Source organism: Ranitomeya variabilis, chromosome 2 (assembly GCF_051348905.1).
Source record: "Ranitomeya variabilis isolate aRanVar5 chromosome 2, aRanVar5.hap1, whole genome shotgun sequence".
Classification (NCBI taxonomy): domain Eukaryota; kingdom Metazoa; phylum Chordata; class Amphibia; order Anura; family Dendrobatidae; genus Ranitomeya; species Ranitomeya variabilis.
In genome coordinates, this window is record NC_135233.1 from 605,410,025 (window position 1) to 605,425,699 (window position 15,675).

At 45.6% G+C, this 15,675-nt stretch overlaps 1 protein-coding gene across 1 annotated transcript in view; it reads left to right on the plus strand.

Moving 5' to 3' along the window:
• SLC7A9 (solute carrier family 7 member 9) overlaps positions 1-15,675 on the plus strand; it is a 55,567-nt gene that overhangs the window by 25,516 nt on the left and 14,376 nt on the right. The gene's annotated exons all lie outside the window — the stretch shown is intronic.

Here is a 15,675-nt window from a genome sequence, read left to right on the forward strand (position 1 = left end):
CATATTTGAGGTATTGAGGTTGCCGACATTTCTCCCTCTTTTGATTTTCTGATGACACACCTTGCATTTGACAAAGCAAATGTCATCTGCAACTGTGTCAAAAAAGGACCAGGCACTGCAAGTCTTGGGAGCGCCCTTTTTGGCTTTTGGAAGAGACATGCTCCTAACGGGTGCCGAAGTGGAGGTTACAGGCTCCGCAGTCTTCCCCCTCCCTCTCCCTCTTTGGCCCGTTCGGGGAATCTCTTCCTCAGAGCTGCTCCCACCACCTTCCTGTTCCTCACGCCACGATGGGTCAAGGACCTCATCATCTGCACTACCCTCTGCCACCAACTGCTCCTCCTGGGTAGTCTCGGCAGCACAGCATGCACCAGAAAGTGGCACCTGAGTGTCATCATCAGATGCGTACTGCGGTGTGGTGACCGGAGGCACTGGCCCACCCGCCTCTTCAGAGTCAGAGAGACAAAGCTGTTGCGCATCACTGCACACTGCCTCTTCTTCCATTTCTCCAATGCTGCTTGGCTGACCCCCTGTTTCCAAGCCAAGAGATTCAGAGAACAGAAGTAGAGACGGCTCCTGTCCTGGGCTCTCTGACTGCCTGGGCAATTTGGCAGGTGGTGAAGAGACAGATGGGTGCTCTCCAGTGCTCTGTGTCTGAGAGGATGTGGCACTAATTGAAGTCGATGCGTTAGCTGCCATCCATCCGACAACGGCTTCAATTTGGTCTTCACGCAGCAGCGGTGTACGGCACTCTCCGACTAAGCTGCGCATGAAGGACTGTTCCCTGCTGAAACTGGGTGATGATGAGTCACCGGTGCCCGCAGCAGGCACAGAATCCCCACGTCCTCTCCCTGCTCCGCGCCCACGCCCCCGTGCCTTACTCCCTGCCTTCTTCATCTTGGTTGACTGATAAAGATATCCAGAAAAGTACTAAGGGCTTAGTGTGCTTATTCCTGAACAGCTCCTAACAGGTATAAGAAACACTAATTTTCTAAAGTGTGGACTAGACTTTAATATGAACTAATGTGGCCTACACAACTGTAAAGTGGTGTGTTTGGTGAACTTTATTATTTATTTATTTATTTATTGGCAGAACCGACTACAGGGCGAGCTGCACTCACACAGAGACCGTGCAGACAGCCGTAAACGGCGCTGCAAGGCCCAAAAAACCTCCTCTACGTTATCCTATGTAGTGTTTTTCCACAATTTAGCTGGATACGGGTGGAAAGCCACTAATAGGAATTATTTGAAAAAATGTGCAGCAGCCTGCACTATTTGCAAAAAAGGACAATGTATTTTACGGTATGAGGCAGTGACGCACCCTGAGCTGGATACAACCGGCTGTGGCTGCACACAGACTACAGGGCGAGCTGCACTCACACGGAGACCGTGCAGACAGCCGTAAATGGCACTGCAAGGCCCAAAAAACCTCCTGTATGTTATCCTATGTAGTGTTTTTCCACAATTTAGCTGGATACGGGTAGAAAGCCACTAATAGGAATTATTTGAAAAAATGTGCAGCAGCCTGCACTATTTGCAAAAAAGGACAATGTATTTTACGGTATGAGGCAGTGACGCACCCTGAGCTGGATACAACCGGCTGTGGCTGCACACAGACTACAGGGCGAGCTGCACTCACACGGAGACCGTGCAGACAGCCGTAAATGGCGCTGCAAGGCCCAAAAAACCTCATCTACGTTATCCTATGTAGTGTTTTTCCACAATTTAGCTGGATACGGGTGGAAAGCCACTAATAGGAATTATTTGAAAAAATGTGCAGCAGCCTGCACTATTTGCAAAAAAGGACAATGTATTTTACGGTATGAGGCAGTGACGCACCCTGAGCTGGATACAACCGGCTGTGGCTGGCTGCACACAGACTACAGGGCGAGCTGCACTCACACGGAGACCGTGCAGACAGCCGTAAATGGCGCTGCAAGGCCCAAAAAACCTCCTCTACGTTATCCTATGTAGTGTTTTTCCACAATTTAGCTGGATACGGGTGGAAAGCCACTAATAGGAATTATTTGAAAAAATGTGCAGCAGCCTGCACTATTTGCAAAAAAGGACAATGTATTTTACGGTATGAGGCAGTGACGCACCCTGAGCTGGATACAACCGGCTGTGGCTGCACACAGACTACAGGGCGAGCTGCACTCACACGGAGACCGTGCAGACAGCCGTAAATGGCGCTGCAAGGCCCAAAAAACCTTCTCTATGTTATCCTATGTAGTGTTTTTCCACAATTTAGATGGATACGGGTGGAAAGCCACTAATAGGAAATATTTGAAAAAATGTGCAGCAGGCTGCACTATTAGCAAAAAAAGGACAATGGATAGAACAGTATGAGGCAGTGAACCACCCTGAGCTGAATACAACCGGCTATGGCTGCACACAGACTACAGAGTGGGCTGCACTCACACACACACACACAGAACTTGCAGATCACTGTGAAAACAGCGCTGCAAGGCAAAATCAAGGTGAACACACAGCGGTTGCTAAATTAGCCTGGGAAAAGCACAATGAAGCAAATCGCTATCTCAACTGGCCCTCAGTCAGAACACAGTGTCCTATGCCTAACTGCAGAGTGAGCCAGAAAGGGCGGCAGCGTTTTTTTATAGTGCATCATGACATAATTTCAGCAGCCAATCACAGCCTTGCCAGTAGTTACATGCCCACCATGCTGAACAGGATGTGCCCACACTTTTAATCATTCCTCATTGGCTGAATTCGTGCAGTTTGAATTCTGGGAACTTCCGATTCCGGTATCCGATATGCGGTAAATATCGGAACTCGGTATCGGAATTCCGATACCGCAAGTATCGGCCGATACCCGATACTTGCGGTATCGGAATGCTCAACACTAAGGATGATACATCTCCCCACCGATCACCACAGCACCCGAACGCCCAGTGCAGGAAACAAGTGCATCTGGGTGTATAGAATGTAGGGAGAGAACCCAGCTAGCAGGATTTACTCCTTTCATATTTTGTGCACAGGTTCTAAACCGAATGCTCCACTATCGAAAAACCAGTCCTCAGAGGAACGAGCACAGTGTAGCTGATATATAATACATCTTTACAAAGCAAGCAATAACAAATCTAAAGAATGACAAATAAATCATAATAATAATCACACCGTGAATTCCATATTCTTTAGCTTATTATCACGAGTTCATAAATGGGTGTCAAAGGCGTGGGATTTACCCTCCAAAAGGGGACGAAGATCAAAAGAGCAGGTAGTAGCAGACCCATAGTACAATACTATAGGAGCATAATAAACAGTATAAATAATATGCATAACAAACGATTAAAAAAAGGGGACTAAAATAGTGCAAGATGTTAAGTGAAAAGAATAAAATATTTTTTCCATCATACATGACGGCACCACGAGAGAGGGGATCCGCCCATCAAGGACAGGAAACCTTCAAGATAAAAGGGGGCGGCTCCTCTCTCTACATCAGTTGGTTTCCTGTCCTTGACGGGGAACCCTCAAGATGGAAGACGTCTGATGAAGACAGAAGAGGATGCCGGGGCCTGGGTCGGGTGGATTTGGGCAGGCGCTGGTCTGCTGCACCCGTCACCAGGTACCTGTAGTCACCTCGGGGGCCATGTATACCATGCCCCCCCTGAGCGAAGCATGGCCACAGCCCGCGAGGCGAACGCCCGGGTGAAAATTATCCACGGGGACCGCAGGTGGCGCTCTCCCCCTATCGATTTTAAAATCCTGCTGTCCACGGGGGTCACTTTATGGTGCCCCCCCTGTTGACTACTGGTGGCCATGCAGCCCGTGAGGCACATCGGTGCCCGGGCTAGGTAAGCTCCTCGGAGGTATTGGGGCCCTCCCTGTCGAGCGTGAAGTGCAGGTCTCCCCCTCCCTCCTTCCCCTCCCCTCCTTCCTGGTCGGTACCTGAGAAGGGATAAGCATGGAGCAGTGTCTGGCGAGGGACGCTGAGGGTAAGTGCTGCCGTCAGCGCTGCGAGCCTCCCTCCAGTCAGCGCCGGGTACCCGGAAATGGAGGTACGCCCGTGCGCACATTACCCGGCGGCAGCACTCGGAACACTTGTAAGGAGCTAAGGGGCAGGGGGATCGAAAAAGGCGGCGCACACCAGAAGTGATGCGCGCCTGGAGCACAGTTCAGCAGCGCGCACCGGAAGTGAGTCCGGGTGCGCACGCAGGCCGTTGGTGGTATTCAGATGGCAGGATCAACCAGGTAAATGGGAGCGCGCACCGGAAGTGGTTGCCGGGTGCGCGCTCAAGTATCACTTTGCTGCGCAAGCGTCGCGCTGGGCGGCCGGCAGGATCAGCCAGGTAAATGGTGGCTCTAATAGCGCGCACCGGAAGTGGTTGCCGGGTGCGCGCTCTGACATGATTATACAGCGCAGGCGTTGCGCTTGCGGCGGCAGGATCAACCAGGTGTTTGATTGCTTATAGGAGCACCGGAAGTGGTGCAGGCACGATCGACCAGTAAAAGGCAGGATCAACCAGGTGATCCATTAAAAAAAAAAAAAAAAGAGTTAATCTATTTAAACAAGCCAGATGCGCTGCCCTGTGTCACTAAACCAGGTCAGGTTGAAGGTGACTGCTCTTGTTACGTGGTGGTGTGTATAATGGAGAGCTTTTCACCAGAGCATTTGATGCCACAGCAAGAGGTGCAGGAGAGGTGGTCTCGCTCAAGCGAAAAGAGCCAGATCCGCCATGGCAGCAGCAGAAGCCGCTCGGACAGCATACGGACGGATCGGCATACCAAGGAGGGGTCCCTAGTCTCAGTGGGAGACACGGAGAAAACCAATCAACCTCCGGATCCGGTACCCTACTTTGAAAGCGTCCGAGTGGTGAGTGAACTGCGAGAAAGTCCAGCACGCTAATGTCTGTTCTTTTCTCTTATCTCCTCTCTCCCCTCTTTTCTTACATACATTGTGGGGTGGAGTATAGGAGGTCCCCAAAAAGTATAAGGCGAAAACTAAAAATAAAGAATGTCCCTTATGTAAAAAGCCTTTAATGACATCTTGGGGTAAAAGACTGTGTCAGGAGTGTATCAACCAGACTGTGGCGGAGGAAACACCCTCCTTTACGGACAGCCTAAGATCTCTGATTCAGTCCGAAGTCTCTAGGTCCGTGAAAGCATTACAGACAGCTGACACAGAGGCCAGATCTAGGGACAGATCCAGCCCTTCAGTAGGATCCCAAAGAGATTCCTTGGGGTCAGAGCAGGATTCAGATACGGCCCGCTGCTCAGATAGTAGCTCAGAGGAGGAAGATACTTTTCCAGCGGAGGCTACGGATAAGCTTATAAAAGCTGTTCGCTCTACCATGGGGCTGGTAGATGAGAAGGCCAAAAAGACAGCCCAAGAACTTATGTTCAGTGGTCTACAAAAGAAAAAACGGAGGTCATTCCCTGTTAATGAACAGCTACAAGAACTGATTAAAAGGGAATGGCAAAAACAAGAAAAAAGGTCCCAAATAACCACAACCCTAAAAGGAAGGTATCCTTTTAAAGAGGAGGCATCCTCATCTTGGGACAGAGCCCCAAAAATTGATGTGGCGGTCTCAAAAGTTGCCAGGAAATCCTCCCTGCCATTCGAGGACCTAGGTTCTCTAAAAGAACCTCTGGATAGGAAGTTGGACAGTTCCCTGAAGACAGCATGGGAAGCCTCGGAAGGAGCACTAAGGCCAGCTATCGCGGCCACTTGTGTAGCCAGATCCCTTAAAATCTGGATAGACAACCTGGAGGAACAGGTAGAACAAAAAGTTCCCAGGGAAGCTATCCTAGAGGCAATACCAACCATGAGAGCAGCGGCAGTGTTTCTAGCTGAAGCATCAGCAGACTCGGCTAGACTGGCAGCAAAGTCAGCAGCGTTAGCCAACACAGGACGCCGTGCCGTATGGCTTAAATGCTGGCCAGGAGATAATCAGGCGAAGATGAAGCTTTGCTCTTTGCCTTGTGAGGGGAACTTCCTGTTCGGACCAGTATTAGACGAGGTATTGGAGAAAGCCGGTGATAAAAAGAAAAACTTTCCAAAACAGCCATTTCAGCCCTTTCGTCGCTCCTTTCGGAGATGCCAAAAATTCCGAAGGCAGCAGTACAGAGACCGAGACAGGAGCAACCTGGACAAGTGACCCAGGGGAGGAAAGGGCTTCTATTTTGGCAAGTCCCCCAGAGACACCAAAAAACCCTCCCAGTGACGGTCCTTCTCAGGTGGGAGGGAGGCTCTCTCACTTCCTTCCAGCCTGGGAGAGGATCTCATCCAGCATATGGATCCGGCAGATCGTAGGATCAGGCCTAAAACTAAAATTCCACCACTGGCCTCCAAGAAGATATATGCAGACCCCGGTACAGTCCTCCCAAGAGAAACAAGACAGTCTGGAAGGAGAAGTAACATCACTCCTAGACAAGCACGTCTTGGAAGAAGTTCCAATAGAGGAAAGGAGGGAAGGATTTTATTCCCCCCTTTTTCTCATTAAAAAAAACCGGACAATTCTTGGAGGACAATAATAAATTTAAAAGGCCTCAACAAATTTCTTGTAATACCATCATTCAAGATGGAAACCATAAAATCAGCGGTGAAACTCCTATATCCCCAGTGTTATGTCCGTCCTCGACCTCAAGGACGCTTATTATCACATGCCAATCAGACAACAAGATCGTCAGTTTCTCAGGCCATGTGCACACGTTCAGTATTTTTCGCTTTTTTTGCGTTTTTCGCTATAAAAACGTGATAAAAACGCGAAAAAAAACGCTAACATATGCCTCCTATTATTTACAGTGTATTCCGCATTTCTTGTGCAAATGTTGCATTTTTTTCCGCGAAAAAATCGCATCGCGGAAAAAAAAGCAACATGTTCATTAAAAATGCGGAATTGCGGGGATTCCGCACACCTAGGAGTGCATTGATCTGTATACTTTCCGCACGGGGCTGTGCACACCATGCGGGAAGTAAGCAGATTATGTGCGGTTGGTACCCAGGGTGGAGGAGAGGAGACTCTCCTCCACGGACTGGGCACCATATAATTGGTCAAAAAAAAAGAATTAAAATAAAAAATAGTGATATACTCACCTTCGATGTCTTCCCGCCTCTCAGGTGCACGCTGCCGCTTCGGTTCCTATAGCTGGTGTGCGGTGAAGGACCTGCAATGATGTCGCGGTCCTGTGATTGGTCGCGAGACCGGTCATGTGACCGCTCACGTGACCGCGACGTCATGGAAGGTCCTGCGCACACACACCAGCTATAGGAACGGACGCCGCTGAGGAGATCAGCTGTCTGCAGGTGAGTATAACCATTTTTTTAATTTTGTTATTATTTTTAAACATTCTATCTTTTACTATAGATGCTGCATAAGCAGCATCTATAGTAAAAAGTTGGTCACACTTGTCAAACAGTATGTTTGACAAGTGTGACCAACTTGTCAGTCAGTTTTCCAAGCAATGCTACAGATCGCTTGGAAAACTTTAGCATTCTGCAAGCTAATTACGCTTGCAGAATGCTAAAAAAAACGCAAAAAAAACGGAAAAAAAACGCAAAAAAAAAAATGCGGATGTCTTGCAGAAAATTTCCGGTTTTCTTCAGGAAATTTCTGCAAGAATTCCGGACGTGTGCACATACCCTCAGGGTGGCAGTTCAGATGGGGTCCCAGTTGCGTCACTTTCAGTACAGGGCTCTGCCCTTTGGGATAGCAACAGCCCCACGGGTATTTATAAAGCTGATTGCAGAGGTCACAGCACATCTCAGAGAGAAAGACACTCTGATAATACCCTACTTGGATGACTTCCTGATAGTGGGGAAGAACTTTTCTCACTGTCAGGAGCAGGTCAGGATAGTGATGGACACTCTACAGACACTGGGATGGCAACTAAACCTCAAGAAATCAAAACTAGAGCCAGCTATGGGCCAGAATTTCCTGGGGATAACAGTAGACTCTGTGGCACAGGAGTGTCGCCTCCCAGAAGAAAAAGAGGAAAAAATCAAACAGATGATTATGACCACTCTAAAAAAGCCAGAGATGACTTTAAGAAGAGCCATGTCGGTGTTAGGGTCCCTAACCTCCTGCATACCGGGCAGTAAAATGGGCCCAGTTCCATGCAAGAGAACTGCAGTGGTGTGTGCTGCAGAACGACCTGGAACTTCAGGGGCAGCTAGAGCAGAAGCTCATTCTCCCACTCTGTACTCCAGTCGCTCAGGTGGTGGTTACAGATAGAGTCATCTCCGAGAGGAGTTCCCTGGGCATATACAGCCTCCAAAGTGATCACAACGGACGCCAGTCCATGGGGGTGGGGAGCTCACTCAGACACGCTATGGGTCCAAGATCCTTGGGCTCAAGAGGAGGAAAATCTATCCTCAAACGAGTGGGAACTCCTAGCAATAGAAAAGGCGCTAGAGAAGTTACTTCCACACTTGGCAGGGCATCATGTGAGAGTCCTATCGGACAACCGAACAGCGGTCGCATACGTGAACCACCAGGGGGGCACCCGTTCTCGGTCACTGATGCACATAACCAAGAGACTCATGGCTCTAGCGGAAAGGCATCTCCTTTCATTATCGGCCCTGCATATTCGAGGTGTGGACAACATAAAGGCAGACTTTTTAAGCAGGAACCACTTGAGGCAAGGGGAATGGTCCCTAAAAAAGTCCGTTTTTCAACGGATAGTACACATGTGGGGAAGACCCAGGGTAGACCTCTTTGCCTCAAAAGCCAACAAGAAAGTTCAAAAGTTCTGCTCCCTGAACCCAGCAGACAGGCCGTTGGCAGTAGACGCCTTCAGCATAGAATGGACGTCAGGACTCCTGTATGCCTTCCCACCGATATGTCTAATCCCAGCAGTTCTGAGGAAGATCAGGGATGACAAGGCCAGAGTGATTGTGATAGCTCCCTTCTGGCCAAAAAGACCATGGTTTTACTGGCTGAGAGTGATGTCAGTGACGGACCCGTGGGTTCTCCCGGAAGACCAGGACCTTCTAACACAGGGTCCCTTCTACCACCCGCAGAAATCCGGGCTACATTTGACAGCCTGGCATTTGAACGGTCGTTACTAGAGAAAGAAGGGTTCTCAGCTGGTTTAATATCCACCTTGCTCAGTAGCAGAAAACCAGTAACGACCAAGATCTATGGGAGAATATGGAAGAAATTCCTGTCCAGCTCAGGGCCAATACGGGCAGGGGAGGTCCCGATAGTGGCAATACTGGAGTTCCTGCAAAAGGGCTTAGATCTGGGGTTAGCTGTTAGTACCCTCAAAGTACACATTTCAGCCTTAGCAGCCCTATTCAACTGTGACCTGGCAAGCAATAGGTGGGTGGTGAGGTTTATCTGAGCCTGTAGTAGAGCTGACTCTGTTCCATCCCCTACTCCTCCACCATGGGATCTAAATCTAGTGTTAACAGCCCTGACGGAAAGCCCCTTTGAGCCGTTAAATACAACTTCAGATAAAATACTAACATTAATAACAGCTTTGTTAGTGGCACTTACATCGGCCCGTAGGGTGGGGGATTTACACGCGTTGTCAGCTGACCCCCCTTACACACAAATTATGGACGATAGGGTTGTATTAAAATTAGATCCGGCATATCTCCCCAAAGTGGTATCGAGATTCCATAGAGCTCAGGATATAACCCTACCCTCTTTCTGTCCCAATCCTATTAACAAGAAAGAGGAGAGACTCCATTGCCTAGTCAAAACAGACTATAGCTAGATGGATGAGAGAGGCCATTATTCTAGTGTATAGTAGTGCAGGCAGGGTTGTTCCACAGGATCTGAAAGCCCACTCCACGAGGGCCATGGCGACGTCGTGGGCGGAGAGAGCAGATGCTACCATCGACCAAATCTGTAAGGCGGCCACTTGGTCCTCTCCGTCTACATTTTTTAAACATTATAGGCTAGACCTATCTGCTACCTCTGATCTCACATTTGGGAGAAGAGTGTTACAAGCAGTGATCCCTCCCTAAAGAGAATACAAATCTCTGTAACTCTCTCGTGGTGCCATCATGTATGATGGAAAAACACGGGTATTACATACCTGGTAATATGTTTTTTCATGAGACATGACGGCACCCTTATATTCCCACCCTTTTGATCACGTCATTAGTTGGGTGCATTATTAGCATTATTTGTATTATACACTCCCTGGGGTATCGGTGAATAGAACCGTATAGGATGTATTATTTATGTATACACTAACCAGCGGAGTTCCTCTCGTACTCTGTAAAACAACTGATGTAGAGAGATAATTTAAACAGCACCAGAGTTGTTTAATACAAAAGTATATTTTATTAAATGCAAATACTAAAAGTTACCACACAGGATAACAATAACAGAAAAATAACACAAAATATATAATAGTAAATATATTGGTATGGACTAGTACCAAGATATAATGTGATCCCAAATGGTGTGCTAAAAAACGCACAGCGGTCACGGGCCCTACCTAGCAGCAATCAATCCTATAAATTAAAGGTGTCCATTGTAATTGGAACACCACAAGAGACAGACCCACATTTGTAAGTGAGAGGAAGGGAGGCAGGAAAAGAAAAACCTCCCTCGGCCAGTAGAAACACACTTGTGAATAGTCTTGTCACATATGCATATTAAGAAATTGTTGCTGCTAAAATGTAAGGAAAATAAACAGTTAGTTACCCATGAGAAGTGTTCAGTAATGTCCAGTAATGAGGGACCGGACCGCTTTCCCCGACGCGCGTTTCGCGAGGATAAACCTCGCTTCCTCAAGGGGGCGTGGTCTCAGATGTCTAAATGTCCATCTTAAATGCACGGCCGTTCCGGTCACCTGACCGGGAAATGGCCAATTGCATTACTTATCCTTGCGCCTGCGCAGACGCTGAGTCCGGCAAGTCTGGCGCGATCCCGCACTCCCAATGCGCATGCCCGATATGGCGGCAGGCGCCTAGCCGCACAATACCGGGCATGAGACATGGAAGCGCAGGGAACGCGAACGGTGCCTGGAGGCAGCGTCTGCGCCAGGGGCAGAAGACAAAACGAGGAAAAAGAGGGGTATTAATACCGTGGGGGTTAAATAGCTATATATAAGATATAACTATAAGACCAAAACAAGAACAAAAATGGGGGTAATACCGGTCAATGAGAAAATAATAAATAAATAAACGAAAAATATATAAACAACATATGTGTACATATCTCTATTGCACTTATATTACATAAAGCACACTATTGAGAAATTGAATATGATATAACAAAAAAGTGCCCTACTTGCGCTATGTGATGATAATATCTTACCACAAACACGAAGTGTCTATGGAAATTTTAAATGCATAATTAAAACCCATTACTAATTGTGCATAATACGAAAAAGTTTTTTGGCATGGGTTGTCATAAGGACAACGTGATGAAAATGCATAAATAGATAAATGATATCCATAACTGTATATATATTTATATATACAAGTTATAATATCATATTAAAATACCACAAGGTGAATAATAATATAAATGTGCATTAAATGACAGATATTAACATATTTAGAAATCTCCCCATATTAATTGTATAAAAACACTAAATATAACCCCACAAATAATGTCCAAGATAAATATTCCTGGGAGTTGTCGTCTGCGGGACCAGTTGTTCAGCAATTGTTCAGATTTGTTGTGCTTATTCTATTTTCCAAGAAGAAAGAAAAACTAAAGTAAAAAGCAAAGACAAGGGATTAAAAGATAATATATTAAAAATGAGACTTTAAAAGCTAACAGGAGATGGTCTATTACCTATGGCATTTAATTTGCCCAGAGGAAAGCTCAATATCAGACTAATTATAAGAAGGAAGCATAGCCCATCGACTCATTTAGGCCATTGGGTACCATAGATCCGAGGGTAAAAATCCACCAACATTCTCTCTGTGCTAGGAGGCGTTTGATGTTGCCACCCCTCACTCCAGCTTGTACATGCTCTATGCCTCTTACAGAAAGGGCTTTTGGGTTGCATTTGTGGAATAGCCGAAAATGACGAGGTAATGTTTTTAAAAGAGAAATTTCAGTTACTGTTTCAGCTGCCACTATGTCCAGGACATGCTCGTGTGTACGGGTGCCTAGACGTCTAGAAGTTAGGCCCACATAGACCTTTGGACAGGTACATGTTGCATAATAGATTACTTGAGTTGTGTTACAGTTAATATGTTGTCGAATGTTAAACTGTTTTTTTCCGTCTGTTGATTGGAAATCTTTAGAACGACAAATGTTTTTACATGCAACGCAGTTCCCGCAAGAAAAACAACCTTTTGTGGGACCACCTGAATGGAAAAAAGCACTACTACGATCAATGGCCGGGACATAGTGGCTGTTCATTAGGATGTCCCCTAGGTTCCTGCTACGTCTAGATGTCATGAGAGGGACATCACTGAGATTTTTGGCCAGGATCGGGTCCGTTTTTAGTACATTCCAATGTTTTTGGATGCAGGTTCTCATTTCCTGCCAATGGCTATTGTATGTGGAAATGTATCTAATTTTATTTTCCATTCTAATAGATTTATCCCTAGGACGCAGCAGGTCCTCTCTAAAGCATTTTTTGGCACGGTTGTATCCTGCTTTTATACACCTTTTGGAGTAGCCCCTATCTAGAAATCTTGCCCGTAAATCATTGGCCTGTAGCTGGAAATTAGATTCGGAGGAACAGATCCGCCTCATCCTGAGGAATTGACCAACTGGGATGGCTTTAATTGTACTGTAAGGATGACTAGAACTCGCATGCAGCAATGAGTTAGTTGAAGTAGGTTTTCTATAAACATTGGTTTGTAGAAAGAGATCTTGATCAGCAAAAATACTGATGTCTAGAAAATTGATTGACTTTTTACTGAAATCATATGTCAATTTGATATTGACATCATTATGATTCAATTGCTGCATGAAGTCCTGTAATTGTATTTCTGTTCCTTGCCAAATAATAAACAAATCATCAATGTAACGTAGCCAGCACTGCACATGGTCCGCGCCCCGGGCGCCATCCCCACCATCCAGCTACAGGCCAATGATTTACGGGCAAGATTTCTAGATAGGGGCTACTCCAAAAGGTGTATAAAAGCAGGATACAACCGTGCCAAAAAATGCTTTAGAGAGGACCTGCTGCGTCCTAGGGATAAATCTATTAGAATGGAAAATAAAATTAGATACATTTCCACATACAATAGCCATTGGCAGGAAATGAGAACCTGCATCCAAAAACATTGGAATGTACTAAAAACGGACCCGATCCTGGCCAAAAATCTCAGTGATGTCCCTCTCATGACATCTAGACGTAGCAGGAACCTAGGGGACATCCTAATGAACAGCCACTATGTCCCGGCCATTGATCGTAGTAGTGCTTTTTTCCATTCAGGTGGTCCCACAAAAGGTTGTTTTTCTTGCGGGAACTGCGTTGCATGTAAAAACATTTGTCGTTCTAAAGATTTCCAATCAACAGACGGAAAAAAACAGTTTAACATTCGACAACATATTAACTGTAACACAACTCAAGTAATCTATTATGCAACATGTACCTGTCCAAAGGTCTATGTGGGCCTAACTTCTAGACGTCTAGGCACCCGTACACGCGAGCATGTCCTGGACATAGTGGCAGCTGAAACAGTAACCGAAATTTCTCTTTTAAAAACATTACCTCGTCATTTTCGGCTATTCCACAAATGCAACCCAAAAGCCCTTTCTGTAAGAGGCATAGAGCATGTACAAGCTGGAGTGAGGGGTGGCAACATCAAACGCCTCCTAGCACAGAGAGAATGTTGGTGGATTTTTACCCTCGGATCTATGGTACCCAATGGCCTAAATGAGTCGATGGGCTATGCTTCCTTCTTATAATTAGTCTGATATTGAGCTTTCCTCTGGGCAAATTAAATGCCATAGGTAATAGACCATCTCCTGTTAGCTTTTAAAGTCTCATTTTTAATATATTATCTTTTAATCCCTTGTCTTTGCTTTTTACTTTAGTTTTTCTTTCTTCTTGGAAAATAGAATAAGCACAACAAATCTGAACAATTGCTGAACAACTGGTCCCGCAGACGACAACTCCCAGGAATATTTATCTTGGACATTATTTGTGGGGTTATATTTAGTGTTTTTATACAATTAATGTGGGGAGATTTCTAAATATATTAATATCTGTCATTTAATGCACATTTATATTATTATTCACCTTGTGGTATTTTAATATGATATTATAACTTGTATATATAAATATATATACAGTTATGGATATCATTTATCTATTTATGCATTTTTATCACGTTGTCCTTATGACAACCCATGCCAAAAAACTTTTTCGTATTATGCACAATTAGTAATGGGTTTTAATTATGCATTTAAAATTTCCATAGACACTTCGTGTTTGTGGTAAGATATTATCATCACATAGCGCAAGTAGGGCACTTTTTTGTTATATCATATTCAATTTCTCAATAGTGTGCTTTATGTAATATAAGTGCAATAGAGATATGTACACATATGTTGTTTATATATTTTTCGTTTATTTATTTATTATTTTCTCATTGACCGGTATCACCCCCATTTTTGTTCTTGTTTTGGTCTTATAGTTATATCTTATATATGGCTATTTAACCCCCACGGTATTAATACCCCTCTTTTTCCTCGTTTTGTCTTCTGCCCCTGGCGCAGACGCTGCCTCCAGGCACCGTTCGCGTTCCCTGCGCTTCCATGTCTCATGCCCGGTATTGTGCGGCTAGGCGCCTGCCGCCATATCGGGCATGCGCATTGGGAGTGCGGGATCGCGCCTGACTTGCCGGACTCAGCGTCTGCGCAGGCGCAAGGATAAGTAATGCAATTGGCCATTTCCCGGTCAGGTGACCGGAACGGCCGTGCATTTAAGATGGACATTTAGACATCTGAGACCACGCCCCCTTGAGGAAGCGAGGTTTATCCTCGCGAAACGCGCGTCGGGGAAAGCGGTCCGGTCCCTCATTACTGGACATTACTGAACACTTCTCATGGGTAACTAACTGTTTATTTTCCTTACATTTTAGCAGCAACAATTTCTTAATATGCATATGTGACAAGACTATTCACAAGTGTGTTTCTACTGGCCGAGGGAGGTTTTTCTTTTCCTGCCTCCCTTCCTCTCACTTACAAATGTGGGTCTGTCTCTTGTGGTGTTCCAATTACAATGGACACCTTTAATTTATAGGATTGATTGCTGCTAGGTAGGGCCCGTGACCGCTGTGCGTTTTTTAGCACACCATTTGGGATCACATTATATCTTGGTACTAGTCCATACCAATATATTTACTATTATATATTTTGTGTTATTTTTCTGTTATTGTTATCCTGTGTGGTAACTTTTAGTATTTGCATTTAATAAAATATACTTTTGTATTAAACAACTCTGGTGCTGTTTAAATTATCATAGTTAGTTTTGAGTTAATACATATAACGATATATAGACTGCTGGTTTCTCTATATACCTGATGTAGAGAGAGGAGCCGCCCCCTTTTATCTTGAAGGTTTCCTGTCCTTGATGGGCGGATCCCCTCTCTCGTGGTGCCGTCATGTCTTATGAAAAAACACATTACCAGGTATGTAATACCCGTGTATCTTAACAAGCAGGGGCCTGTCAGACGATGGAACAGTTAACGTTGTCCATCAGATCACTCGTCTATCTCCCTTGGCGAGTAAAACGTACTGCTTTTCGGAATGTATTTCTATATTGAGCACGTCCCGC